Below are 15,019 nucleotides of genomic sequence, written 5' to 3'. Positions count from 1 at the left end.
AGGTCTTACCAACTGAAATCGGGACTCATCTGACCAGGCAACGGTTTTCCAGTAGCCTAGGGTCACGAACCCAGGAAAGGCGCTGCAGGCCATGTCGTGCTGTTAGCAAAGGCACTAGCGTCGGTCGGATACGTTCATCGTACGTCCCACATCGACTTCTGTGGTTATTTCACGCAATGTTGCTTGTCTGTTAGCACCGACAAGTCTACGTAAATGCCGCTGCTCTCGGTCGTGGTAGAAATGCCTGAAATTTGTTATTCTCGGCAGACTCTTGACACTGGTCATCTAGAAATACTGAATTCCCTAACGATTTCTGATTTGGAATGTCCCATGCTTCTATTTACAATTAACATCAGCTTTCGAAGTCTGAATTCTCGTCGTACGGCCATAATCACGTCGAACGTTTTTTCACATGAATAACCTGATTACAAATAAAAGTCCAGCCAGTGCACTGCCCTTTTATACCTTGTGCGCGCGAAACTACCGCCATCTGTATATGTGCATATTGCTACGCTATGACTTCTGTGATTTCAGTGTATGCAGGCGTTTGGAATCCGCAGGCATGCGGAATTTCCACGCTCCACGACAAGAGTTTTCCGTTGAGGCAGTGCAGCGATCACTGGCTGTCTGGCAAAGCACCTGGCTGCACGAGTGCTACTGCAAGTCTCATTGCGTGAGAAAGCGTCCGCAAGATACAGACAACTGCCTCCCACCGCAAAAAGCTGTCTGACGAGGAGAACGAGTTCGACTTTGAAAGCCGAGCAGACGCACGCAGTACAGCTTGATGCAACATCATCGTAGCAAACTCCACATCTATTCATAAGTTTTGTTAACGTCGTACAGGGTATCCAGCGGAGGAGCGTCCAATTTCAAAATTAAATATCTCGAAAACTAAGATCCATAGACGAGTGCAACAAACGGTATGTTTATTGTGAAAGCTGTAAGACCTTTTATAAAAGTTAAACAGAAGTTTCGTGTTTATTGTTGTTACCAGGCTTTTTGATAGGTACAGAAGGATACGTCATCAGCGTTACATCTTGGGTGAGACAGAGTTATCAGCCACTGATAGTTTGAAAGGGGCATCACTGAGTGTCTCCATTTGGTGAGCCGGTCGAGTCGTGTAACTTCCAGATTTGTGAGCCATTTGGATGTAGCATTGGCTCATTGATGGACTGCATAGGAATGTGAGGGCAGGTGTACTCGTTATCAAGGTTCCGGTCGACAATCTCTGACCACCGAAAGACAGGGTCGCCATATTCTGCACCGGGCATATCGTAACCCCTTCACAAAAAATCAAATGGCTCTGAGCACTATGGGACTTCTGTGGTCATCAGTCCCCTAGAACTTAGAACTACTTAAACCTAACTAACCTAAGGACATCACACACATCCATGACTGAGGCAGGATTCGAACCTGCGACCGTAGCGTTCGCGCGGTTTCAGGCTGTAGCGCCTAGAACCGCTCGGCCACCCCGGCCGGCTGAACCCCTTCACATTTGCGCTTTCCATCAGAGAATAAGAATGGACTCATTCTGTGTCAACCCGCACCTTTGTTCGTAGACTAACAAATGCCACTGCATACTGAGCAGTGCACGGACGTGACGCAAACGAACAATCAAATTTTCCATCCTGTAGCGTCTCAGTGAATATGTATTCAGATGCCACACAGAATTGCTGGTGACAAGGTGGCAAGATGGTTCAAATGGCTCTGAGCACTATGGGACTCAACTGCTGTGGTCATAAGTCCCCTAGAACTTAGAACTACTTAAACCTAACTAACCTAAGGACAGCACACAACACCCAGCCATCACGAGGCAGAGAAAATCCCTGACCCCGCCGGGAATCGAACCCGGGAACCCGGGCGTGGGAAGCGAGAACGCTACCGCACGACCACGAGATGCCAAGGTGGCAAGATTCCGGGATACAGCGTCTTTCAATGTGCCCCACGAAAGGTAGTCAGAAGGAGTCAGATGGGGCGAATATGGTGGCCAGTCCATTCCCACGCCAGTAGATTTGTAATAAATGAAGGCAACGACTATTTCAAAAATGGCTCGAAGCACTGTGGGACTTAACATCTGAGGGCATCAGTGCCCTAGAACTTAGAAATACTTAAAACTAACTAACCTAAGGACATCACAGACTTCCATGCCGGAGGCAGGATTCGAACCTGCGACCGTAGCAGCAGCGCGGTTCCGGACTGAAGCGCCTAGGACCGCTCGGTCACAACGGCAGGCTGCAATGACTATTCCTGAAGTTTGTACTTATTTTTTTAGTTAGCGCATCGCTAATAAAGACGTATCATAAAATTAAATTACATATATGTATATGTATACATATTTACACAAAAGAAACTTTAGTTTGGGCTTACAACTGAAAATCCAGTCCTTCAATCCAGCGCACTGCGTCTTGAGTTGCTAGCAGGAAGTCCTCTTCAGCACCGTGATAGGCTCGAATCCTGGTTTTGGTCCAGGTCTGCGCGGTAGGTCGAATCCGCTTGGACGTTTAGCACCTGAGAAGATGTTCCGCAGACGCACATCTGCCACTGCTTCCCACCGACCTTTCCATACTTCAAGGGGTTTGAAATCCTTAGCAGCCATGTCAGCAGCATCGCACAGAGCTGGATGGCGTGATTTCAGTCACTTACGACTTAAAAGTGGCAGGTCGCTAGGTTAGAATTCCTGGAGATCTTGTGGAATTCCCTCATAAGGGTAGAACATTTGCGTAGATCAGGAGGCTTTATATGGGTTAACAGTGGAAGACAATAAACTGTTTAATACGTCCGCTAAACCCGCTGGGCAGAGCAGGTGATTAGGATTGTGGAAAGGGCCAAATAAGGTGTCGGTCAATTTCACTTCAGAATTGTAATTTATTGTAATTTAATAACACCTTTAAACCAAAACGGCACATAGCCGAACCTTTACAACTACGGGTTCCAAAGTCCAATTCTTTCACGGCTCAAGGCGTCCAAACAAGAAATCTTAAAAGGCAATAAGATAAATTTCAAGTGACTGAAGACATGCAGGTAAAATTGCAAATAAAACAATTAGGCGGAAAGCCTGAAGGCAAAAGTGGATAGAACAGACATATACAAGGTGCAACACAAACGGCTGAAGGCCACAATTAAATTTTAAAATATATTACCATAATCTTTTAAGGCAGAAGACCACAGTGTTTTCGCTTAAGGGGAAAATTTGAGAATAAGGCTTTTAGCGACTGAAGGCCCACATTTGATTTTCCAAAAATTCAAAAATACCTTAACCTTTTAGTTTTCAATGGGGGAACGCACACTAAATGAAAAACCAACGCAACGACGATAACTAAATTTAAGAATAAGGGTTTAAGCGGCTGAAGATCCACAATTGATTTGCATAAAACACAATAAATTTTTTTTTCTTTTAAAGCATTGGCTATAATATATTACCAACAGACCATTAAACAGCCATCAAAAGGACAGTATAGACAACGGCACTCAGATGCCTCGGGGGGCGGGGGGTGGGGGTGGGGGGCTGCTCGAAACATTAACTTTCACTTAGGTGAGACAGGTGGTGGGCCTAACTACACTTGATCCGTCGGTAGCCCAACCAAGGGACAGCCACGGACCGACCGACAAAAGGACTTGCTTACCATCAATCGGTACCTGAGAACTCAAGCACCAAAATGTTACGGACGTAATTATCCACAATCAAATATGTACATGTATTAAGCTGTCAAAACTACACACCATGTTGGACAGTGACAACAGATGAGGAAAGTCGTCAATGGAAATAACGCCAACTACACACACAACCTGATAAACTCTTGCACGAGGACCTGAACGGTACCCAACAGTAACTAAGCACGCAGGAAGACAAATCGGGAGTCGATGCACACACACAGCCGACTCATGAACGATCGGCGAGCCAAAACCCGTCGTCCGGCAGGACGACCGACCGACGGTCCACCAAGACCGTGGTCCGGCTCAAGTGATGCGTGGCGGCAATGGTCGGGCGAGCCACGTCGACGCAGATCTCACTGCTGCTCCAACCCGACTGCACCAGTGACGCTTTGCAACTCCCTGACTGGCAGGTCCGGACTGCAGTCCAGACACGTTCCGACTGACTGGCAGACCCGAACTCCCTTACGACAGACAACGACCGGGAAGTAATAGCGCCGCTCACGGTGAGGCAAAGCAGCAACTCAGTGACACCAGTAGTGAGGTGGAAGTACCTTAAAAAGAGGGTGTAAAATGCATGATGGCGGGAACATGAGCCACGCACGGCTCACTGTATTGGATCTGACTGCGCCAGATATCAAGCGCATTGTCGTATTCATCTGGGTGTCAACAAGCCTTGTATGAAGATCGTTCATCTACACATGTGCAACAATACTCAGCACTTGAGTACACCAAGCCCACAGCTGAAGATCGCAAGGTGGTTGCTGAAGATCCCCAGGTAGTTCCGCATAGCTTATGGAGGATGTTGTTTCGAGTCCTCAACTTTTGAACTAACTACTCATCAAGAATGCGAAACACCTCTGCGGGGCAAAGTGCGCTGGCCCCATCTTGCAAGAACCACTCCTTACCTGGTCGGTCCTCCAACGCTAGATATGTGGCGACAAGCTGTTCCGAAATTTTAACGTAACGTTGACTAGCAATCACGTTTCGCATGAAAAAAGGGCCAATAATGCCTTTACTGCATACCACAGCCCAGACAGTAGCTCTGGGAGAGTACATGATTTCGCTTCACGCAATTGGGGGTATAGGAACCCCAAAATCGCCAGTTTTGTTTATTCACGATTCCATTCCGGTGAAAATGTGTTCCATCTGTGAACTAATGTAGCCAACATCAAATCCTTCATTATAAATCTCTGTGAGGATCTGATCAAACTGACCTATAAATGTAACGTTCGGGCGGGTGGGGCAAGTAAACAGCAGCCGAGAACAAACAAAGTACTCACAATGTCAGCCGAACAAAGTTTGATAAATTGGTTGCCTTCTGTTTTTCAGAACAAAGTAATGGGTTGTAATACTGGACGTGGCTTCTCACACTGCTGAGTTACATGGAACACATTTAAAAAAAATAAGCTCATCCATCAGAAGGCTAGCAGAGACCAACTTTGTACCATACGAAAAACTCACTTTGAAGATAACAGCACTTATTCAAATACACAGTGTGACTAAAAATGTTTACAAACTGACATGGGACATCGGAGATACAACAAGAATCAGTAATCACGCAGGAACCGGGTGTTGCAAAAGCCATCCGGGGCTACTAAATGGCGTTGCAGTTACGAGGCCTGTTCAGAAAGTAAGCTCCGATTGATTGCCAAATTGAAACCACAGTGAACATCAGAAATGTTTTACTTGTAACAATTAGCTACACCTTTCAGCTACTTCTCTACGTAGTCGCCGTTCTGACTTAGACTTTTGTCATAGCGTTGTACCAACTTTTCAATAGCCTCATCATAGAAGGCAGCCGCCAGTGCTTTCCGCCAATTCTCCATGCTGGCCTACACCTCGTTGTCTGTGTCAAAATGTTGTCTTCAAAGACAGCGGTTCATGTGACCAGAGATGAAACTCAGGGGGAGACAATTGCGGACTGTATTGTGGGTAATCTCACATTTCCATTTGAAAACGATGCAGGAGCATCTTCATTGCCCCTGCAGAATGCGGCTGAGAATTGTCTTGAAGAAGAAACAGCACGACAGTTATGTAATGTTAGCTGCATAGCTTCAGGCGAAATTTCTCACCAGGCCCTCGTACTTGGCGGCAGACACTATTTTCTCGTATTTAGTTGCATGCTACAAATGGACGCCCACTACACGAAATGCCCAATGTTTTGTCCAGATCCATCGAGGCACGCCTGACTTCGACGCTGTATTGAATGATACATCCTCTCGAAGATACCTGGTGTTTCTCGAAGACATCATGCTGCCCCAACAATCCTGCTCACCAGGTCCTCCGGTAATGTAACAGGTGTTTCATTTCATACACGAGGCCCTTCAGATGCCCCCACAGGAGCGAACTGGTTGAGGACAGATCAGTGAGGCTGCATTCTTACTGATGAACGCGCACACCTTGCATACGTGGGCGGATGTGAACCCACACACTACACGTACGCATGTCTCACAACGCACATTTATCCTTAACGTGTGTACTGGCATTGTCGAAGAAATTCTTCCGGACCGATTTGAAGGTCATACGATCTCGTGTTCCTGCGATAGGTTCTTCCAGACGTGCTGAATGATGTTTCCATGCCTACTCAGCACCACATTCGATTTAAGCACAACGGAGCCGCCGCGGGTTTCAGCAGTCAAAAAAATGGTTCAAATGGCTCTGAGCACTATGGGACTTAACTTCTGAGGTCATCAGTCCCCTAGAACTTAGAACTACTTAAACCTAACTAACCTCAGGACTTCGCACACATCCATGCCCGAGGCAGGATTCGAACCTGCGACCGTAGCGGTTGCGCGGTTCCAGACTGTAGCGCCTAGAACCGCTCATCCACACCGGTCGGCTTCGGCAGACAAGTGAGAAGACATCTGCAGGCAACCTTTCCCAACCGCTGGATTGGTCGCGATGGGCCAGTCGCATGACCACCACCATCACCCGATACTTGGCACGATACAGTTGCACAGTTTCTCGTTCACTGAAGTTGGCCGCGCCCTAAATCAGACGCATGTGAGCCATTTCGAGGATCGTGTAGCTATCCAAGTTACTCCCGACTCCGTGAATGGCGACGGTCTCCGTGCGAAGCGTTCCAGTTTGTACAACAACGTCCTCTCGTGACCGACACGTGAATTCATACAAATTTTTAGAATGCGAGCACTTAGTGACTTCCAAGAAACTTTACACATAGTATACAAAACCTTTACGAAACGTTTTCTCGTGGACAATCTCCACTAATTGATGAAAGAAAGAAAAAAATTATCTCTTACCGCATTTACGTTCTTCATGCAGTAATATTGCTGCTACATGACGTTTAAATTTATTACGTCTTTGCTATCAGCTCTATTCGCAACACAGTTTTCAGACAGTATCGAAATGTACCACTAAATATACCTGCAAAAGTAGACCATTGTACGATTCGTTGTTCAGAAGAAATATGATTCAAATGGCTCTGAGCACTATGGGACTTAACTACTGAGGTCATCAGTCCCCTAGAACTTAGAACCACTTAAACCTAACTAACCTAAGGACATCACACACATCCATGCCCGAGGCAGGATTCGAACCTGCGACCGTAGCGGTCGCGCGGTTCCAGACTGTAGCGCCTAGAACCGCTCGGCCACTCCAGCCGGCTGTTCAGAAGATGTGACGTCTTAAAGATTACGGTGCGTAAAAACGAAACATGTGAAAAAATAAGTGTGAAATATGTTACATAAATGCGATATATATGCGACATACGTGTAACCTGGCAAAGCCGCTGGTAAAAATCTCCCCCTGAACCCATTGATCGATTTCAACCGTTCTTGGTACACATATTAAGAGAGCGTTCAATAAATAATGCAACATGCTTTCTTTTATCGGCCAATTTCGGGTGAAAAACATGCGAAATTTGTTGTGGGACATAGTGAAATATTCCTGCTTCAAGTCCTATAGTTTCATGGAGTTATGATAAGTGGCGGCCGTTTACATGGCCTTCAAAACGGCGTCTGTAAAGGAGGTGCGTTACAAGCAGAAAGCTAACGTTGAATTCCTATTGGCGGAAAACCAAAATATCGCAGAAATCTATAGGCGCTTGGAGAATCTCTACAAAGACCTGGCAGTGAACAAAAGCACGGTGAGTCGTTGGGCAAAAGCAAGGTGAGTCGTTGGGCGAGGCGTCTGTCATCATCGCAACAAAGTCACGCAAACCTGCCCGATTTCCCGCCTGCCGGCCGGCCGCACACAGCCGTGACTACTGCAATGTTGGAACGTGCGGACACTCTCATTCGAGGTGACTGACAGATCCCACTCAAACACCTCACGGCACGACTTGACGTCTCTGTTAGTAGTGCTGACACTCGTCCACCAGTTGGAGTACTCTAAAGTGTATGCCCGCTGAGTTCCTCGCCACCTAACACAAGTCAATAGAGAGCAACGAAGGAGCATCTGTACCCAATTACTTGCGCATTATGAGGCTGAGTGTGACAATTTCTTGTCGGACATCTTCACATGAGTTAATCATTTGGCGATCCGGAAACAAAATGGCAATTCATGGAGTGCTGTCACACCACCTCTCCTCCAAATAAAATGTTCAAAGCCGCAACTTCAACTGGTAAAGTCATGACGTCGGGCTTCTGGGACTCTGAATGTATTATTCTGTTTAAGGGGAGCTTTACTATCTTTTGGTTTAAAAATTCGATTTTTTTTAAAATTGCATTTTTGTGTCCATAAAAGTGTTTATAATCCATCCCTGAAACGGTTTTTCCGAATACGGAACGGAAATGTTAGTTATTCGCGGCTGAACGAAAAATGCACCTGCCTGAAATCGGCCTTTTTCACACACCAGTTTTTTTTTCTTTCGGAGGACGAGTTATTGTACCGGTCCTTGGGAGGAAACACACCAAATTCAAATGAAAGTTTGAACGCGTGTGGAAGTTAGCCCCCAAGCATTTGCATTCTGCTGTGAAGACTGTTGAGATTGCGACTTTCCTGGCAGTCAGCAGCTTCAACTGTGGTGTCACCGCCAGACACCACACTTGCTAGGTGGTAGCCTTTAAATCGGCCGCGGTCCGTTAGTATACGTCGGACCCGCGTGTCGCCACTATCAGTGATTGCAGACCGAGCGCCGCCACACGGCCGGTCTAGCGAGACTTCCTAGCACTCGCCCCAGTTGTACAACCGACTTTGCTAGCGATGGTTCACTGACAAATTACGCTCTCATTTGCCGAGACGTCATTTGCTACGACCTAGCAAGGCGCCATTATCAGTTGCTATTGATATTGTAAGCCGGCCGAAGTGGCCGTGCGGTTAAAGGCGCTGCAGTCTGGAACCGCAGGACCGCTACGGTCGCAGGTTCGAATCCTGCCTCGGGCATGGATGTTTGTGATGTCCTTAGGTTAGTGAGGTTTAACTAGTTCTAAGTTCTAGGGGACTAATGACCTCAGCAGTTGAGTCCCATAGTGCTCAGAGCCATTTGAACCATTGATATTGTAAAGAATGTACAGACAAGAGCTACGTTCAACATTAATGGATTAAAGTTAAGTATTCCACCAGCTACATCCTTTTTTTCTACTTTAACTTCCTTGTCCTGTTCCAGACCTCACGCCAGCCTGCGTGAGCTAAAACACATGCCTTTCGGCTTCCTCTTACATTAGTGGGTTGGCCCTCTTGCCAATCCACAACATCAACGAAGGGTATTCGGCAATTCTGAAGACCGTGACAACGATGGACGTCATCCTGGGACTCTATTCGACGCAGTTCGCCAAGCATTCGGACGACCAGCGGATTCAAGCGGCCGAAAACCGCTTGTCACCGGCCGTACGAGCGGTTCTGGAGTAGTGCAGGATGGACCAGATCGAGCAGAACGCCCTCTATGAGGAAGAAGGACTAGTTTATGGACCCAGAATAGCAAATTGAACGTACGTTGCATAATATTGCATTTATATGTAGTCAAAACTTCAAACGCGTTTTTCTCGAAATGACTGTTTTTTATCGCGCGATATGATAACTTCAAATCTACTGAATCTATTGTCATTATTCTTTGTTTCCAACAAAGCTAACTGTATTATCTAGGAGTTGTACCACTTTTGTTCTGATCCTTCAACTAAAAATATTTAACTTGGCCGACGAAGTCGAAACATCGATGAAAAAAACCCTTTTTTTTCAAATGGCCGCCATTTTGTTTCCTATGGTCCAAATAACTTAAGCGAGGTACAACTCCTAAAGAATCTTATATACTTCGCTAACGTCAACTCAATTTTGATTTCAAACAAGCCGGCTGACCTGTAACATACCGCGCGTGGAGATCTACATCGAAATTTTGTTTCGTTCCGACGGCACTTCCGCCTTTGCTCTTCAACATTTCCGGTCAAAAAGATTCCAGTTTGTAGAGGAAATATCAATAAACATTTGGACCAAATTTGACATTGATATCTATAACACATCCCGAGAAAAACAATTCTCAAAGAACATGCTATTTCGAGACAAAGATAGTAAACCTCCCCTTCATGTCCTCCCTCATGGCGCAACGACCAACTTGGAAGTGTATTGTGTTACCCTCAGGAAATTGAAGACACGACTTCAACATGTTTATTAGCACAAAGATGCAAATGAACTTCTGCCTCTCCAAGAAAATGCAAGGCCTCAGGCAAGTACATGCGTCCAAGAGGAGCTCATAAAATCTCATTGGACTATTCTCCCTCATCCACCGTGCTGCCTGAATCTCACACCTTCCGACTTCAATTGTTTGGCTCAATGAAAGATGCACTCCATGCAAAGTAGTGTGTGATACGATGGGGACATATGCACCAAGATGTTGTCACTGATGCAGACCAGTAGATTGGCACCAAAATGGTTCAAATGGCTCTGAGCACTATGGGACTTAACATCTGAGGTCATCAGTCCCCTAGAACTTAGAACTATGTAAGCCTAACTAACCTAAGGACATCACACACATCCATGCCTGAGGCAGGATTCGAACCTGCGACCATAGCAGCAGCGCAGTTCCAGACTGAAGCGCCTTGAACCGCTCGGCCACAATGGCCGGCGATTGGTACCATGCGGGCACACAGGCTCTCCCAGTAAGGTGAAGTAAGGGTGCTACACTAAATGGAGATTATGTCGAAACGAAGTTTTTTAGCCAACAGGATGGGAAATAATATCGTGTATTGGAATAAAACCAACTTACTTTCAGAAAAAAAGTGTTGCGTTACTTATTATCTGAAAAGAAATACTGTGGGGATAAGAACCACTAGCCTGCTATTGGGGTTAGGTGATAACATGGAAATTGATTGAGGAGGAGATGAGGAGGAAATAGAGAGAGCGGAGGAGGAAATAGATGGACTGAGAGGGAAAGAGGAGATGGACAGAGGGGGAAGAAGGTCAAATAGAACACTGTAGTAAATAAATACTCAGGCAATGCTGTGTACTCAGTCTGTAGATAAAGTGTTATTGAAACTCCCTGACAATAGTCCATGTACTTACAGCAAACAGGCATGTCGTTTACAGCGATATGAGGATTATACCGGTATTTTTATTTAGATCATTTATTTGAAGAGATTTCTATTTTGCTGCTCCCCTGTATGCGGTAGTATGGGGTACTGAATATTGTTCACAGAACAATCTTGTACAGATCTACTGGAGTAAAACACCAAAAATTCAAAAACAAACACATTTTCGGTCGGCAATATAAAAGGAAGCTCGGGTACAATGGAGAGAGAAATAAACGGACCGGAGCAGACAGCGAAACAGAATTCGAAATAATTTCAAACGCGACGTAGCTTAGATATTTATTCGTGGCTAAACACGAGTTCGCCTGGGCGCGCGCGAGCGATTGTGATGTTCCCGTCTTGCGAACAATGAGCCGCGCGGCGCGCGCGAAACGTTCGCTCCATTTGCGCTGAATGGCAATCGATGCGCCCGCAGCGGAGACAGTTGGCGACGGCGGCCGCGGCGCGGCGCTCGCGTCGCTTCCGCTAGGGTGCGCTGCCGGCGTTAAATCCGGCGCAGCTGACGACGGCGCGCGGCGTGCCGGCCGAAACGTTTATTGTTATTTGCTGTGAAATAATCGCTCGCGCTCGGAGGCGGCGCATTGTGGGGGGCGGCTGCGGGGGCGGCGGACCGTAAAATCAGCTTAGCATGCAGATCCCCGCGGCCGGTGTTTCTATCGCGCCATCCTCTGCTCTCTCCTCTTCCTCTCCATCTTCTCTCTAACACTTCCGCCCCACTCTGCCTGCCTCATTCTCTTGTAGCATCCAAACTGGAAGTTCTCAAAACACATCTTTTTCCTCTTTGGCACACTACAGTCTGTTGAAAATTACGTTGGAAGTGACACTACGGCAGGTACACAGAGAGACCCAGATCTCACTTGCCATATCCTTCACAGAACACACACCTAATTTTTGCATTTCATTCAACTTGATCAAATTTAAAAAATGTTCGATGTACATGATGAAATAAGCATCAGTGCCTTCTGGAAGAGCTTACGAAAATGTATTTCCTGACAACATTACCGAATATTCTGATCCCTCTGTAGAGAGTGCATTGTTTTGTGTGAGTGGGGAGGCAACCCTCTTCACTACCCCTAAGCTGAAAGACCAATAGCATTACTTTTGGATTCCCATCCTACAGGCATTGCCTTCTCAATGACTTCCCATTATAATGGCCATTATAATACAATGCCTTACTTTTATGTCCATGTATTATGAAGAATTCGAGTACTAGTTCATAGTTTAGACGACGTTTAAACTAGTTTGGAAGAGAAATTGCGTTGCACTTGCAGGTTAATAGTACTTATCTTGCAAAGTTGATCTTAGTGTCTGGGCTGCTTCCTTTGTTCCTGTCTAAACTATTGAAATGATTTTGTCCAGGGTTCTTTTAGATGACATGTCGCTCGAACATTTTGCTGCTGTTAACCATTTTCTTGTTTCATATGCATGTTCTTGCAACATTTTATACTTACAAAAATACTGCTTCTTCAAAAGTTCATTGTGCAGCTTGCTATCGCCATATGAAGAATATAGTCGGTCCGAGTACAACCTGTACCAAACTCTATGCAAGCTGGTCCCACACTGACGCTATCTGATACAATCATGTCAAACTCTCAGGCAACTGTAACACTATCTCACGCTATCTTAATATAATCTGACGTGTTTGGCGCCAAAATATTCTATATGTATTTCAGTTCCTGGTTTCAGAACCTTCGAGGACCGGGAAGAGTTACATGAAAATTAATTTTGACTATGTTAATTGAAATAGTTTTTCTGCTTTAGTTTATCACTGTTTTCCGAAAATAATTATTTAAGTGATGATTTATAGGATTAACTATAGTAACTAAGGTTGTTAGTTTGGATAATATGAAAAACAGCAGTTTGCTACTATTTTTTAACAGCGATTTCATTATGGATATTTTATTAGAAAAAATATAAATAAAGAGAAAAATTTGGCTTTCGAAATAACTGAAGAGTAAAACTATTGCCTGTAACGCAAACATGTTTGTAGATAACTTAAGTTAATAATTATGGCTACTAATTTTCATGGTACAAGATAGATACTATGAAATATGTCAATATCAAAAATATATTGACAGACAAATACTTTTTTGATAATCAGAAACATCCAGGAATATCTACAAATGAGAAATATATAGTTTAAGTGAGAAAATGAACCCAAGTCTGGCCAAAATTTATACGTAATCGAACATTTCAGTTGACATGCGAAACCTCCGAGGAGGTTAGATTCATTATACCATGCTAGTTTAGGTCCAGCACGAGTATTTTATTTCCTCAGTGTAACACTAGAATGCAGCTGGAGTAAAACCGGCTTGCATGAGCGATGTTGTTGATACAAGTGGCAGCAAAAATGTGGAAAACAGATGAATCAAAACTGCTAGCCTTCGAGAGAAAGTTATTAAGGAATTGCCCCCAAATGGATACCCAACACAGGGCTGGACGATATTAAATATCCTCGCAAGGCGATACTGTCTGGAATGTGAAGAAAATGGACTGATGTGGGCTGAATACCTGATTAAGATGAAAGAGGAAAGACTGCCGCGAGAAGCATTTTCTGGATGCGTGGAGGGCAGAAGCGCCGAAGAAGACCACAGAGAAGATGGAAGGATGAAGTCAACAGGAATACGAGGCAATTGGCCTGTGGAAGGATGAATGGCCCGAGAAAGCCAGGAACAGAAATGACTGGCACAGAAATGTAGCAGACGCCTGTGCCCTCCCAGGCGATAATTAAGAGAAGACAACCGAATACTTAGCATGCAGAATACGTTTTTGCTACTGATGTAGGTGAGCATATTAAGAGAATTATATCTTTTTCTCCAAACTAGGAGTCTGTCAGAGATATTTAAGTTAAATATGGAGTGTGATGCTTTGCTAGCACGTCCAAATCTCAGTTGTCCCCCTTGCGGTTCCACTGCGAGAAGCAGAGTGTGCCGGCCGTTGTGGCCGAGCGGTTCTAGGAGCTTCAGTCCGGAACCGCGCTGCTGCTAAGGTCGCAGGTTCGAATCCTGCCTCGAGCATGGATGTGTGTGATGTCCTTAGGTTAGTTAGATTTAAGTAGTTCTACGTCTAGGGGACTGATGACCTCAGATGTTAAATGCTTAGAGCCATTTGAACCATTTGAAGCAGAGTGCCAACTCTGTAAATGACCTGTAACAGCATTTTCTGAGAAAACTTGCTACTTATTTGTAACATAATGAAAAATTTAATGCTGCGAGTTAATACGAGGAACGTTATCTTATCGGTTTGGGGGAAAGAAGAAGAGTGATTCAAAATACACTAGCTCCATATTGCAACAACAGTAATGCAAACAGTGGGAGTAATTGCTTTTGTGTGCTTACGATAAACTTCAATCGGTCTCGTGTATTAATATTTAAAACTTATGAAAATTTAATTGTTTTAAAAAATTAGCTTCCTACTGCCTTGCTTTTGCAGCGATGTGCTGCATACACATACCTCCTAATACAGTGTCGGACCTCCTTTGGACCGCGCGGGTAGCCGCGTGGTCGAGGGCGTCTTGTCACGGTCCGCGCAGATCCCCCAGTCGGAGGTTGTTTTTCATGCCACTATCGCAGCACAGGCCTACTACACTGATGTTTTAAGCACCTTCTTGCTTCCCACCGTTGAAGAGCAATTCGGGGATGGCGATTGCATCTTTCAACACGATCCAGTACCTGTCCATAATGCACCGCCTGTGGCAGAGTGGTTACATCACAGTAACATCCCTGTAATGCACTGCCCTGCTCAGATTCCTGACCTGAATCCTATAGAACACCTTTGGGGTCTTTTGGAACGCCGACTTCGTTCCAGGCCTCGCCGACCGACATCGATACCTCTCCTCAGTGTAACACTCCGTGAAGAATGGGCTGCGATTCCCTGATTGAACGTAT

The sequence above is a fragment of the Schistocerca nitens genome, chromosome 12 (assembly GCF_023898315.1).
Source record: "Schistocerca nitens isolate TAMUIC-IGC-003100 chromosome 12, iqSchNite1.1, whole genome shotgun sequence".
Classification (NCBI taxonomy): domain Eukaryota; kingdom Metazoa; phylum Arthropoda; class Insecta; order Orthoptera; family Acrididae; genus Schistocerca; species Schistocerca nitens.
This window is presented reverse-complemented; position numbering follows the sequence as displayed.